Source organism: Equus przewalskii, chromosome 1 (assembly GCF_037783145.1).
Source record: "Equus przewalskii isolate Varuska chromosome 1, EquPr2, whole genome shotgun sequence".
In the NCBI taxonomy this organism is placed as follows: domain Eukaryota; kingdom Metazoa; phylum Chordata; class Mammalia; order Perissodactyla; family Equidae; genus Equus; species Equus przewalskii.
Window position 1 is genome coordinate 12,306,673 of NC_091831.1, and position 15,362 is coordinate 12,322,034.

Consider the following 15,362-nt stretch of genomic DNA (forward strand, 5'->3'; position numbering starts at 1 on the left):
CTAAGCCTTTTCAGGGATTCAGGTTTGCCATCATTGAATATCCATGATTTTACAAAACTGTGCTCATTTATCATATCCCACTGTCCAGGCTGATAAGGCCAGGCACTAGCTTTCCCAGCCTGCCTTGCAGCTACTGCCTGAGCACGTGACTCAAACTTGGCCAATGGTGCATTCTGAGGGACTTCCAGGAAGGGGGTGGGGGCTTGTTTCTATTTCTGGGTTTTTTTGCTTGTTTGTTTTATTTTGTTTTGAGTTCAAATAAAAGGAGAGGAGAAGGAGATAATGACTCTTCTATGCTGGACATAGATGTGTTCACCTGTGAGGGGGGCCATGGTTACACTCTGAGGATGGCAGACACCAGAGTCCTTGGAAGCATCCCTAAGCCACCGAGTTAAGCTTGGAGAGGACCCCTCTCCCCTCGTCCTGGACTTCTGGATAAGAAAATAACTGTTTTCTTGTGAGATTGTGGCAGTCAAGGGATCCTTTTCTTGCATCTAAAAGCACTTAGGATATAGACAAGCTGTCCAGGAAAGACCAAATAAGGGTTCAGAGCCAAACTGTTTGTGGAACAGGTGACCTGTGGCCCTTCTGAGTGTGTAACCACATAAGTGGACATTCAAGGTGGCCTTTTGCTGCACTGAAAAAGATGAAAGATCTTGGTTGCTAGTGTGTGCTTATAGGCCCCTGGGTTGCAAGGCAGTGGACCCCAGGGAAGGGCAGATAAGGGTGTGGTTTGGAGTCCAGGTGAACAAGGTGTGACACAAAGTATAGCCATGAAGAACCTGGGCCCTGGGCTCTGGCCAAGTCCCCACTCCATCACATAACAGAAGTTACATAAGTTTCCTGTGCCTCTTCCTTAAATGGGACAGCAATAGTGCCCTCCACACAGGGCTGCTGGCAGGACTGAATGCTGAATTTTACGGGATCTATCATCTCATGGATTGTAAGATGTGTCCCAATTTTAGAGACCTTAAAATGTAGGGAGTGGGAGGAAAATGTCTTTGAATTGGTGAAATATGGTGAGTTTGTGTATGTGAAGTTCTCAGAATGGTGCCCAGCATGTAGAAAGGGCCATGGAAATGTTTGCTGTGGTTATTGGAGCTGGAGAAAGGGCTTTTCTCTCAGGCTTCACTTGGGATGTGCAGAGTGGCCCCTCAAGGCCTGGTTGCTTGGGAAGTATCAGGAGGGAGCATGGAGACTGACAGTCTCGTGGAGGGCACCACCTGCCCTGCGGGTGAGCGACTCCAGTGGAAACCAGAAAGGCTTGGGGCCAGGTGTGGGTGGAGCAGGACCTTGCCAGAGCCAGGTGGGGACAGCTTCATTTGACACACAGGCTGACAAGCCTCGGACAGCTCGTTTACAAGAGCCACGTTGTGTGGGCTATTGCGGGGCCAGCTCCACTTGCCTGTACATTAAATGTCCCCCGATCACGCTACATGTCTGAGCTCTGATGGTGCTTTTTGACCATTCTTGGACTCCCCCCTCACCAACAGGCTCAGGCTGCTCACTGCTCACAGCACCCCTTCTTCTTCCAATTGCCTTCTTTTAACCTTCCACGTCTAGGAGGTCGGAAAACCAAATGTCATCAACTTGCTAGAAGGACTCTCCTATGAGTAAAAGTATATAGTCACTTCATTATTCCCTCCAGTCACTCAACAGATACTATCAAGCGCCTACTCATGTAGATGCTGTCCAGGCATTGGGGACCCAAAGGAACCAAGAGAGACCAGCCTCCTGCTCTGATGGGGTTTACATTTTAGTAGGACAGATAACAGAGATAGATAACATCCAATTAAAGTAAATGAACAGTATGATGCAGGCAATTATAACCAGTGTGCAGCAAGGCAAACAGCGTGAAGGATGAGAGGAGCAGGGGAGCAGGGTGGGGAACCTGGGGCCAGATAAATGTTTTAGATCAGATCAGGGATGGCCTCTCCTGAGAAGGCGACATGCAAAACAAGACCTGGATGAAAGATGGAGTCAGACTTGCAAAGGTCACACAGAGGTCCCCAGGCAGAGGCCTGAGCAAGTGCCCAGACAGGAGACAGGAGGAAGTTCACGGTATTTGAGTGGGAAGGAGGCCACTGTGGCTGGCAGCAGTGCGCCAAGGGAGAGGCCACATAAGGACTTGGTGTTACTGCAGTAGCGGCGGGAAGCCGTGGCAGGGTTCTTTGTGGTCATGATTCTGGTTTTGTTTTCACTCCCTGAAAGAAACACTGATTTGTCTTTTAGAGAGATCACCGTGGCTGCAGGGCGGAGAATGGACTGTGGCAGCCAGGAGAGGAAGAAGGGAGCCTACCAGGAGGCCTGCAGTCAGGAGAGAGAAGACGGTGGTCAGGACCGGGGTGGCCGCCCTGGAGGAGGTGAGAAGTGTGCGGATTCTGGATACATTTTGGAGGAATGAGGTTTGTTGGGGGTTTTATAGCGTCCCCCAGACATACATGTCCACGTGCTAATCCATGACACATGTGAATATGATCTTATGTAGAAAAAGGGTCTTTGCAGATGTTATCAAGTTAAGGTGAGGTCATACTGGATCAGGATGGGCCCTAAATTCAATGACTGGTCTCCTCTTAAGGAGAGAGAGATGTGAAGACACAGAGACACACAGGGAAGGAGACAAGAGTAGTGCAGCCAGGAGATAAGGAATGCCAATGTTGCCAGCAACCGGCAGAAGCTGGGAGAGGCAGAGAAGCGTTCTCCCCTAAAACCTTCAGAGGAACATGGGCCTGCCGACCCTTTGATTTCAGACTCTGGCCTCCAGAACTGTGTGAGAATAAATTTCTGTTGTTTTCAGACAGACTCAGTTTATGGTAATTTGTTCTGGCAGCCCTAGGAAACTAAGACAAGGCTGTGAGAGAGAAGAGCGTGTTAAGAGAATGGCAGGGCGTCTTGCAGAGCAAGAGTAAAGGGAACACATATTTTAATGATGGAATGAGCTTTCTATAGAGGTCATAAATTACATACTCACCTGCAGTATGCACCAAATTCTTTGGAGTGCTGATGGAAATGATGGAAATGGAAATCAACTCTGGGGATACCAATTGTGTAACCAAATCAATTGCACATGGCCAAGTGGGTCTCACACCCACTCTTTTCCCTTTCATCACCTCTCTGCTCACTGGTGCCAGCAACGCCACTCTAACAAATTTATGCCACTGGGAATATGCCATTAAATCCACCATGGACAATGATCTGTGGAGCCTTATCTGAGCTTTGAAAAGATTTCCTGCTTTTGAGTCAAAAGATCATTAGACACAGTTCAGAAACAAACTACGAACCAGTGTTTTAAGACAAACTGACTGTTGTAGTGAGCCCTTAATGGAATCGTGAAACAGACCCAATCTCTTGGAATTTTGCAGCATAGAATGTTTGGAGAGCCACCCTAAGAGAACCCCATCATCAGTGCCTGCTGCTCCCTGCCTTGGACTGTGGGGAGCCATTTGTGTGTGGGTCTGCTCAGCCAGTGGTCACCTCCTTGAGGACAGGGATCCTGTCTGGTTTAAATTTGTTTTCTTTTAAGCCTAGTACATTCATTTATTGAATAAATATTTATGGAAACTACTCTGCTAAGCCCCCAGGCATCCTTAATAAATAGTTGCTGAATGAAATTAAACACATTACATTCTCTGGTTGAAATAAAATCACATGAACAGAGGAAGGAAGGAAGGAAGAAAGAAAGGAAGGGAGAAGGGACTTGCTTATTTGTTAAAAAAAGAAAAAGAAACAGAAAAAAATAGTAGAAAAGACTTGTGTGAAAGATTGTAGGCTCTCTATACCTGAAGAAGACTGAGACGAAAATAGATAATGGAGAAAGTCCCCTTGGAAGACACTTATGCAGGACTGGGGCAATATCAAAGTTCCATCAAGCTCTAGGCTATGATGTTCCACTGAGACGGGAAAGACAGGAAGGTAGGGTACTTGAGAACACAGATCTCAGAGACAGACTTGAGTTTCGACAAACTTGGAGGCCAGGCGGCCGTGTGCTAATTACAACTCCTACTGATCTTCACAGCTCCCTGTCCTTTCATACTGATCACTCGTCCCACTTGGAAATCAGGTGTGTGTTTGTTCAGTTTATCATCTGTTCTACTCGAGTACAAGCTATGCGCTTCATGACTATTTGCTCATTGCAGTACACCCAGCACTAGGCACACGCAGCCAGTCGATAGGGATTTATTGAACAAATACATGAATCATTTTGTTTAAGTTACTCAATCTCCCTAAGCCTCAGTTTCCTTGTTTGTAAAATAGGGACTATAGTTGTATTCCCTTCTCCAGGGCTATGAGGGCCAAACGAGATAAATTATTCCAATGCTTGGCTCAGAAGAGGTGTTCAATAGATGATGAATATCAAGTTATAACCAATGTTGTTGACATTATTATGGATGTAAGAGCTAATTTATTCAAATATTAAAATGAAAGGAAAGCTAGAGCACCGTTAAAAAGGTAAACTCGTTATAAAAAGACATTTGGAAAAATGCTTAATAAGATGGGAGGCCTATCAGACTGAAATAAAGGCATAGAGACATAAATTGGGTAAGGGCGGACTTCCCCTCAGGAGGCCGGAGGTGCTCCCCAGGTGTCAGAAGGAAGAGGGTACTAAGGCATTTCCCCTTGGTTACTGCACTTGCTTTGACAGCATCTCCAAAGGGGCAATGTAAGAGAACAGCAGTGGCTACACTTTATCACAGAAACAAGCACAGCCTCTCCCTGCCAGCCTCAAGCGAGGTTTGCTCCTTAATACTTGAAAGGAAATACAATATCAAAATTCTTGTCTGCATCATCCGGTTTGCCACCTAAGAATTGCATTCTCTTTATTTGTCAAGTGCATATTTTCTCTTTACTTTTTATCAGACTTTATCTTAGAACTACTCAACAGTTCCAGAAAGCTGAGAGGTTATTGTTCAATCCACATCTTGCGATGTCACGATGACGTACACCCAGATCCTGGTCATAATTCACAGTCCCCTGTAGCTTGTTTATTTCTAGTCAAACTTTTTGAACTTCAGCTTGTACCTGAAAACATTTGACCTAGCACATCACTGGGGGGACCCTGGTTCACTAACACTCTTTGAAACAAACCCATGACCAGCTTCCACCATGAAGTTGAGATGTTGGGTCTCTAAATGTAGACTCCTGCACCATTTGTCTCTTGGCTCCAGAGCCATCTGAGACATCTCTTGTGATATATCGAGGTAAAAATTGTTCTTGTCCTATCTCTTTAGTCCAGCCATCAATGAACTTTCTGTACAGGGTCAGGCAGTAAATATTTTAGGATTGTGAGCCAGATGGTCTTTGTTACAACTACTCAACTTTGCCATTGTGGCCTAAAAGTAGCCACAGATAATATATAAATGAATGGGCATTGCTGCGTTCCAATAAAACTTTATTGACAAAACAGGCAGCTGCTGGATTTAGTCTGAGAGCCATAGACGGCTGGCCCCTGCTTTAATTATCTGTAGCTCCCCATATTTAGAGAATCAGAAAACTAAAAGACTCTTTCCTCTTGAGAAACTAAAAGGAAACCCATTCTAAAAGTAAACAAGACAACTAGCTCATTTGCCACCAAATAAAGTATAGTTATCTAAAAAATGCCCCACAAATTATAGTTCTTGCTGTTTTGTTGTTTGTTTTGGTTAATTCTTCCCAGACTAACTCCATGGGAGCAGGAAATAGACAGCAGAACCCCTTTTTCAAATGTCTCTCACATAGAACCCTGATGAATAAAGCCAAGGGATGTGAGGAAGGGGTTCTTCAGGCGGTCTACAACTTTACTGCTTCAGATAAATTCTTGAGTATTTGGAGATGGCCTGTGGTACCCCTGCAGAGCCCAGGGGTGTCACAGAGCCCAGCGTGACAAACACTGGCAAAGAGTAGAGACGAGGGGGCTCAGAGTTGGAGAGCTGAACTCTAGACCAGGCCGTATCCAGTTTCTTTGGAAACGTCAGAGATACGAGGAGACAATAGGCAGAGCCCCAGAGGGATTCAGAAGTTGATCTTGACTCTGACACGCCAGGTCCTGATTGGGGTCCTTGCAGATGCCCAGCTGGCCTTCTGTGGTCTGTGCCTAGTTTCCCTGCAATAAATTTTGTTTTGTCCTCTGTTTAAGTTAGGTTGGCTGTGAGTCTGTTCTTTACAACCAAAAAAAATTCCTTAAACAAATTAGCAGCAGAATTAGGTTTAATGACATTTCAATCCTGTTTAGCTTATGCTGAATGGGCCAAATGAATCCTGGAATGTAATTTTATCTGCAAATTCTTAAATTAAAAAAATATTTTTAAGTCTTTCATAAGACAAAACTCCAATTGTGGAAAGAAAAGGATTTGGGCTTTTATGCATTTGCCTACAGCTGTTTACAGTCCAAATTCCACTTCTGGAATAAAAATGAATCAGAGAATATTCAGTGCAAAGTTAAGGTAGTGATTCAAAATCAGGAGAGTGTGATTCATGAGATGAGATTAAAATAATGCTACAGCCAAGCTAAACGCAGAGGAAAGGTGTAGAGGTCGGGGAGACCCATCGTCTAAAAGGGGAAAACAACTGAGTGATGAGGCTTCGGGCATTGGGGCACATTAGGTAAGAAGAGGGCAGGAAGGCTCAGAAAAATGTCCTGAATACTGCTAATTCCACTAGAAGGCAGAATTAAACCTCTGCAGGAATTTGCGGAATTATCTTCAGAATTAACTGTGTGGTTTCTGAGCCTGGCCTCGATAAGCAGGCACAAGATGCGTTTTAGAGCATTAGTTCTCAGCCACTGGGAAGGGGTGACAGTTAGAGTTGCCCTTGGGCACTTGGGTCTCCCTTGAAGTCTATGCTGGGACCTGACATAACCCAGCAACCAGCACACGGCACACACATGGGAACAGAGCCACAGGCACCCAGGGGTCGGTGAGAAAATAGGGTGAGAAGCCCTATTTTAAAGAATTCATCCCTGTGTCTGTGTGTAGCCCTCCAGAGAGAGGAGCGCCTGGAATACTCTCCTGCTCAGACTCCAGAAAAAAAGATTGCCGTGTAAGACAGTGGGAATGGAATCGATTGGGCCTCAGGGGTCTGAAATCTGGACTTGTTACTAGCAATGCAACTGGGTAGGTCATTTTGACTTTCACTTTCCTCGTCTAGGGCGTAGGACTAGACCAGTGGTCAGAAAACTAGGGCCCATGGGCCAAACCCAGCTGCCACCTGCTTTTGTAAATAAAGTTTTATTGGAACACAGCCACGCCACTTCTTTACATGTCATCTGTAGCTGCTTTTGCACTACAACAGCAAAGTTGAGCAACTGCAACATAGTCAGTATGTCCTGCAAACCCTAGAACAATTACTCTCTGGCTCTTTAGAGAACAAATTAGCCAACCCCTGTACTAAACTCTTTTTACAATATCTTCCAAATTCTCTTACTCATTCTCACGTTGCCACACACCAAGAATATGCTTCCAATGTGTGTGTAAGTGTGTGTGTGCATACATGGGAGAGAAAGAGATTCACCTTTCTCATTCGTGGAAATTATTTACAGATGATGAGTTGGGGGTGTACCCCAAGTGACTTCCCATGGGAATACTCAGCCCACCAAGAAAAGGAAGATTCCCGGGAGACAGAGAAAAGTTCGTGGTTTCTGATGGGCCCAAGGAGAGAATGAATCTGTGTCTTTCCTCCTGTAACACACAGCCTTTCTGGTGGCACCTCTCAGAGTTCTCCTTTCTTCAAGTATCGAAAATCCAGCCCGTGGTCACTGCATCCCCACACAAACTCCAAACCAAAACCAAAGTGTATAAACATCCCTCTCACCGCTTCCCTCGGTAGTAAGTTTGGTTGATCCTGCATTTATAGGATGATTTCAGTTCCAGCCACTCAGAAACTGCAGATTTCTGTTTTCTTCTCAGCTAACACAATTCAGGAAGAACAGCCAACCACCGGAAGGGTAGCCAGCTTCCATCAAACTGCACCAATTATTCACGGGGACTGCTTCTTGTTCAAACTATTCACAGGCTTGGATGTTAGGGCACGATTTTCCACAGAGAAATCTCATTCCTAGAGGGAGAAAGACACAGCAGCAGCAGCTGCCTCTGCCACCACCCCTTCTGGTGGCGGTGAAATTATGAGCTGACAGTCTCTGCCAGCTGGTACTTTTCTGATATGGGTCATTTGCCATCATGACAGGAGGACTGGGAAGGAATTGAATGATAGTTTTAATCCACGTGTTAGAAAACATACTCATATCAAAAATAAGTGTCTGTAACTATGAAGCGGTTAAAAAATATCGTTAATCCCTAAAATCCTCCATCTTTCGTGAAACAGCCCTCATTTTGGGTATTTAACAAAATTACAAAAATACATTTTGATTCCACCGTTCACATGCCCCTTGTGGCATCTTCCTTCTCCTCAACTGCATTCAGCCAGAAACTCCACTTATATTCTGCCAGCTTAGTGACCACCAGTGGAAAGTGGCACTCTGTCTTTTCCAACATCTATGTACTCATCCAGGAAAGACTCTGAATGGTTGTACCTGGGTCACGTGCCTATCCTGCACCTATCGCTCTTTCTATGAGGAAGGGGATTTCTAACGGGCCAACCTGGGTCATACACCCATTCCTCTGGCAGGGATAAGGGATCCTGACTAATACCCACCAGAACTGTAAGGAGTGGGTAGGGTCCCCAAGGAATGAGACAGGCCCTTTAAGCAGCCCAAACTATAACTACCACGATCTATCCTGCCAGCCTTCAAACGTGGTGTTTCCAAGGGCATCAGCAAGGATGGGAAGGGAAGTTAATACCATTCCAATAAAAAAGGGGATCAGTTCACCATACTGGCATCAAAAAGCACCACAAGGTGATAACAGTTTTGTGGCAATGTCGTAAAGCAGCTAACAAAACGTTTATTATTTTGTGGTAGTCAGATTTATATTATCAGCAACCACACCAAACGTAGATTTGGGATTTTCCTTACTATATTTGCTGGTTTATCTTGGTTCTCTATTATTCTTCCTTCTTTCTCCTGCTACCTTGTTCATCCATTTCCCTCTTCATAATAAAAATGGTTATCCAGTAGCCATATTGTATTCAAATGTTTGAGAAATAACAGGCCATCTTTCCTGGATTTAAGCTTCCAGAAAGGTAAGTCTTTTTGTTGGTGGTCGACATTCACTTTATAAGGGGTTTGTGTGTAAGGTGTTCATATTTCCCTGGAGGCTTCCTTATGGGATTATCAGTAAGAATCTTGAGGAATGGTCTGCGAGTCATTCTGAAATCTACAGGAATTCAAGAGGAAGGCATGGCTTTGGCCCCAGGCTCCTATCCTGAAAGGAAGCCAGCACATGGCCACAGGCTGCTAACACCCCCTGTTCTCTGCTGTCCTCTTTCTTGATCGTAGAAAGACCATTTTTAGGATTACAACTGCTCCCACAGAGCAATGAATGTTCATGGGTTTCTTTTTTTTTTTTTTTTTTAAAGATTGGCACCTGGGCTAACAACTGTTGCCAATCTTTTTTTTTTTTTTCTGCTTTATCTCCCCAAAACCCCCCGTACACAGTTGTATATCCTAGTTGCAAGTCCTTCTAGTTGTGGGATGTGGGATGCCGCCTCAACGTGGCCTGACAAGTGGTGCCATGTCTGCACCCAGGATCCGAACCCTGGGCCGCCGCAGCGGAGTGCGTGAACTTAACCACTCGGCCACGGAGCCGGCCCCCATGGGTTTCTAATAGACTTTCTCTAACACTAACTTGTTAATATCCTCTGAATAAGCCTTCCTCACACCGAGTTTAAAGAGATTCCATTTAAGCCCAAGTCCCTCAAAGTGGTGTGGGGGACTGGAATTGGCCACCCCAAGATCTGCCTCTTAGGCATGAGGATTATTTTGGGCTGGTTACTTTTAAAAACTGCAGACATGAGAGAAACTCTGAAAAGAGAAGTTACCCTTTGTTAAGAGACATTTACTTTTGTAAAGGAAATCTCCATCTGTAAAGGTGTCTCCCTCTCTGTACTGGGACAGAAGAAGGGGGGATGACCTTATCTCTAGAAACTCTTATCAATACAGAAGGCAAGGACTTAAATCTGCATTATAACCTTACTCTTGTTTACTGTGCTTCTCTGGTGATCTCCCATAACTGACTCCCCCCACCCCCAACATCCTCCTTTGTCTTTAGCTGAGGATGATATTTAAGGTGAGAGCCTCTGGAATTTTGGTGAGTTGCTCAGTTTGCCTGAGTCTCTCCCACGTATACATGTTATAAAGCTTTGCTTGACTTTCTCCTGTTATTCTATCTCATGTGAATTTAATTTGTAGCCCGGCCAGCAGAAGGACCTACAGTGGGTAGAGGAAATGTCTTCCTCCCCTACAGTTGGAATGGCACATTTTCTCAAGACTGATTTTACTCAACTACTCCACTTTATTATCTTAAATACATTATTTTAACACTAAGCACACCATTAACTTGGGGAAACACCATGTTCAAATGTAAAGATCCTAGCTGTATTTAGACTTTGTGAGTTGGAAGAAAAATATTCTCCTTCCAAAGTGACTTGGAAATTCAAAGGCTTTGTGATAAGCACGTGTAGAGATTTGCTTTCTAAAATCCTAAAATATTCTCTGCTATTCACAAAGTTTTCAAATGCACATGAATAAAACATTGTGATTTCTCAGGGGGAAATATCCTCAAATGTTGGCCAAACAAGAACAGCCATTTGGAAGCCCTTGGAGATTTCCTAAGGCCACAGATGCTCCAACCATCAGACTCCACAGGGCCTCTGGCAATGCTTCTGATGAGGCCCACAATCCCCAATTCCGAGGGTGTTAGGCACCTACTCTTTGGGAGGCACTATGGAAAACACAATTTCTGCCTTAATCCGGCCTTCAATTTGTGTTGTCAGAGGCACATAAAATGCTGCGAGTTCTTAACATAGTACGTTGCATGGTGTTTCTATCATGCAAGCTTGCACCTTTGCATTTTATTTTAGGATACTTTCTGTGCTAGGATTTTAGAGTTTCTCAAATTCATACCTTCTGTGGGTCCTCATTTCCCATTATTAGGGCTTTGCAAGAGCCTCGCTGTCTCTGATCTTCTGCAGTCCCTCCTCCAAACACCACCAGAATTACCTTCTGGCACCCAGGACTGATCATCCTTCCCTGGGTTTGATGCTTCTGCATTGCCTACAGAATGATAAACAAATGGTAAGCAATAGGATATTGGAGTATATGAGGAAGCCATTTGGTGTAAACTTAATTTGGCCCGACCTTGTTTTTCCAAAAGGGTCTAATGTAGCCATTTGAGCATGCCTTGTATATCTGCTTTAAGCATTGCTATGTCCCAAAGAGAGAACAAATGGCCTTAAGATAAAGATGCAACTTCTCCCATATTGTCGTTTCCTTAAGGATAAGCATCTCTCTCTAGACTAGGAATTGATTGTTGTGCTCACCTGTGACCACTCAGCTCGAGACCTGCTACCTGCTTTGTCTATCAAGACAGCAGACCTGCTACCTGCTGTGTGAATAGCTGTGCTGTGTCAGCTAGGCAACTTCATGACTGTTGTAAAAGGGATATTCCTATCACATGTGATGTATGCTCTTTGTTCCATGAGGGTATACAACCACTCTGTACACCCCACTTCTTTGGTGCCCTTCCTTCCTTGGGGAAGGAAGGCCCCAGGCTAGGCTAGTCCTCATGTCTGGCTCTTAATAAACTCACCCCAATTTCGATTTATAGATTGGTTATGGATTATTTTCATCGACAAGAATGAGATTCAAACTTTGCAGCATGGAACTTACACTTCTGGTCAAGACAGAGTAACAAGAAGATTTACCCTCCCACCCAAATTAATGAAAAAAATGGATAGAATGTAGAAAATAATGGTTTTGAAAACAGTGGACATCAGGCAATGAAGGACAGTGATCTCTGAGAGACAGAAAAGAAACAGAATGAGCCCTACAAATACTCTAGTTTACTGACTTGAGAGAGTTTAAAGGCCAGAGCATAGTGTGGATACTAGGCAAAGCCAGCCTGACTCCCTGAACTGAGGAGACAGCGTTGAGAGTCCCGAGAGACTAAGGCAGCTAGAGTCCTTAGGGCGGAGCACAGAGAGTAAAGAGCTTCATGGAGAAACGACTCCAGAAGATCTGTGGTGTTCCCGTCACGTAGTCGGCTGAGTACTGATCAGCACACGTGTGCAGAAACTTCCTAAGGCTGAGGAAAGAACCACCCCAGAGGGTTAGAGATAACGGTGCCCAGTGCTCACACAGGACTGAGAATATATCTGTCTGTCCTAGTCGGACTGCCAAACCACGTGACTCATGGGCCCTTGGGGAGAGCACATGGAAGGACCCACCTTAGTAAGGACAAGTAACTAAACTTAGACTGATCGTGCCTCTTGTCTCACCTAAAAAATCACAAAAGCAAGACCCAGAGTATCAAACTGTTGCCAATTTGTCAGAGAACAAATCTCAATAAGATCTGTAGAAACTGTTTAAAAAATCTTGTATCCAACAAGGTAATTTTCACAATGTCTGCATACGTTCAAAAATTGCCAGCCATGCAAAGAAGCAGGAAAATATAACCCATAAAGAGGAAAAAAATTAATCAATCAAAATTGATCCCCACTGACACAGATGTTAGAATTAGCAGACAAAGACATTAAAACAGTTGTTACAACAGTAATCCACACATTTAAATGTTCCATAGAGATATGGAAGATATGAAAACAATACCAAAATTGAACTTTTAGAGATGAAAACTACAAGGTCTGAGATGAAAAACACACTAGACGGGGTTAATAGCAGATTAGACATTGCAGAAGAAAACATTAATGAACTTGGAACTATCCAAAATAAAACACAGAGAGAAAAAAGAACTTAAAAAGTTAACAGAGCATCAGTGAACTGTGGGAAGAGTTCAAGTGGCCTAATAAATATGTAATTGGAGACTCCTAAAGAGAGGAGAGAGAAGGGAAGACAGAAAAAGTATTTGAAGGAATAACTGTTTCAAAAAAAGGAAAATTTTCTAAATATGACGAAAACTATAACCCACAGATCCAAGAATCTCAACAAACCCCAAGTACAAAAAACATCAAGAAAACTACAACAAGGTACATCATAAGCAACTTGCTCAAAACCAGTGACAAAGATAAAATCTTAAAAGAAACTGGAGGAAAAAAGACACGTTAAATATAAAGGATTAAAGGTAAATATTACAGTAGATTTCTTGCAGGAAAAAAATGCAAGCAAGTAAATGGTAGAACAATTTCTTTAAAGCACTGGGAAAAAATTGCCTAACAGAAATAAATATCTTTGAAAAGCAAAGATTAAATACTTTTTAAGACATACAAAAGCAGGAAGAATATATAACCAGCCAACTCAAACTACAAAAAATGTGACAGGAAGTCCTTCAGGCAGGAGGAAAATTATACCAGTTGGAAATATGGATTTACACATAAGAATGAACAGCACCAGAAACGGTAACTTCCTGGGTAAGTATATAAGATTTTTTCTTATTGTTTAAATTTCTTTAAAAGATAATTGACCGTTTAAACAAAAATAACAGCACAGTATGGGGTTAATAGCATATGTAGAATTAAAATGTATGACAAAATAGTACAAAAGTCAGAACAGGGGAAATGAAAGTAAACTATTGCCAAAGTCTTATACTATATGTGAAATGGCATAATACCATTTGAATGTAGACTATTATAAGTTAGAATGTATACCATAAACTTTAGAGGCTGGCCCCATGGCATAGTGGTTAAGTTTGGTACACTCTGCTTCTGAGGTCCAAGTTCACAGCTTCAGAACCCAGGCACAGACTTACACCACTTATCAGCCATGCTGTGGCAGTAACCCACATATTAAGTGGAAGGAGGATTGGCACAGATGTTAGCTGAGGGCTAATCTTCCTCAGCAAAAAAAAAAAAAAAAAAAAAAGTGTACCATAAACCTTACAGCAGCCACTAAGGAAAACAAAACAAAGCAAAGAATTAAAGCTAATAAGCCAACAGAGAAGATAAAATAGTAAAAAATATTCAATTAATCCAAAAGAAGGCAGAAAAAGAGAACAGTGAACAATTGGAGAAAATAGAAAAACAGCAGCAAAATGATAAATTTAAACCCAATCTTATGACTAATCATATTAAGTGTAAATAGTCTAAATACTCCCATCAAAACATACAGATTATCACACAGGATAAAAAAAAAATGCAAGACCCAACTATGTGCTGTGTACAAGAAACATGCTCTAAATATTCAAATGCCAAAAGGTTAAAAGTTAAAGAATAGAAAAATATATACTGTGCTAATGTTAATCAAAAGAAAGCTGGAGTGGCATAATTAACATCAAATTTTAGAGCAAAGAATATCACTGGGCATACAGAAAATCATTTCACAATGATAAAGGGATCAATTCTGCAAGAGGATGTAACAGTCTTAAATATTTATGACCCTGAGAACAGAGATTCAAAATACAAGAAGTAAAAATTGATAACTGCAAGGAGAAATAGACATGCCCACAGTGATAGTTGAAGTTTCCATATCCCTCTCTCAATAATTGCTTGAACAAATAGGCAGAAAATCAGTAAGGATATAGAAGAGCTGAACAACGCTATCAACCAACTTGACCTGAGCAACGTTTAGGGGACACTGCACCCAGCAACCACAGAATACACGTTCTTCTCAAATGCACATGGAAAATTTTCCAATATCTTCAGCCATAAAACAAGTCTGAACAGATTTAAAACGATTCAAGTTGTTCAAAGCACATTCTCTAACCAGACTGGAATTAAATTAGAAATCAATAACAGAATATCTGGAAAATCCTCAATATTTGCAAACTCTGCAGCCTGGTTTTTGACCCCCTTACAATACAGACTCAAGTTGTGTTTATAGCATTGCCTCCTACTGCTGTTAATAATAGCTAAAACTCATGCAGTGCTTACCTTGTGCAGGATTTAGTGCTCATAATGACCCTATCAAGTAGGTGGTCTTATTCCCCTTTTATAGGTGAAGAAACTGAGTCACAGGGCAGTACGGGAATCCACCTGAGGTCATAAGGTAGGGGGCGTTAGAGCTGAGATTTGCAGAGGCAGTAGGGTCCACAGCCCGTGCTCTCAGCAGCTGCCCTCCTGCCTCTCAGTGTCCTCCCTGACCACTGGCCCTCTCACGGGTAGCTCTGCCTCCTCTCCCTTCACGCCTTTGCTCAGGCCATTTCCTCTTGACGGCGTGTTCTCCCTCTTTTCCCTGTGTTAACACATGGGCTCTTCTTGCCCTCTCCATTTGGTTATCTCTCAATTCCCAGCTCAAAAGCTATCTCGATTTCATTCAACAAGAGTTCTCTGCTCTCCATAGGAATGACACAGTTCTTTTTTGGAACTCTTGAAACAATAGCCAA

The 15,362-nt window shown here is 43.0% G+C and overlaps 1 long non-coding RNA gene across 1 annotated transcript; it reads right to left on the reverse strand.

Moving 5' to 3' along the window:
- Positions 1–220: 220 nt before the first annotated feature.
- On the reverse strand, positions 221–15,046 carry LOC139077468 (uncharacterized). Its single transcript, XR_011530026.1, has 3 exons — positions 14,911–15,046; positions 10,994–11,143; positions 221–1,607 (listed from the first exon to the last, which is right to left on the reverse strand). It is a non-coding gene; the product is annotated as an uncharacterized lncRNA (long non-coding RNA).
- Positions 15,047–15,362: the final 316 nt, after the last annotated feature.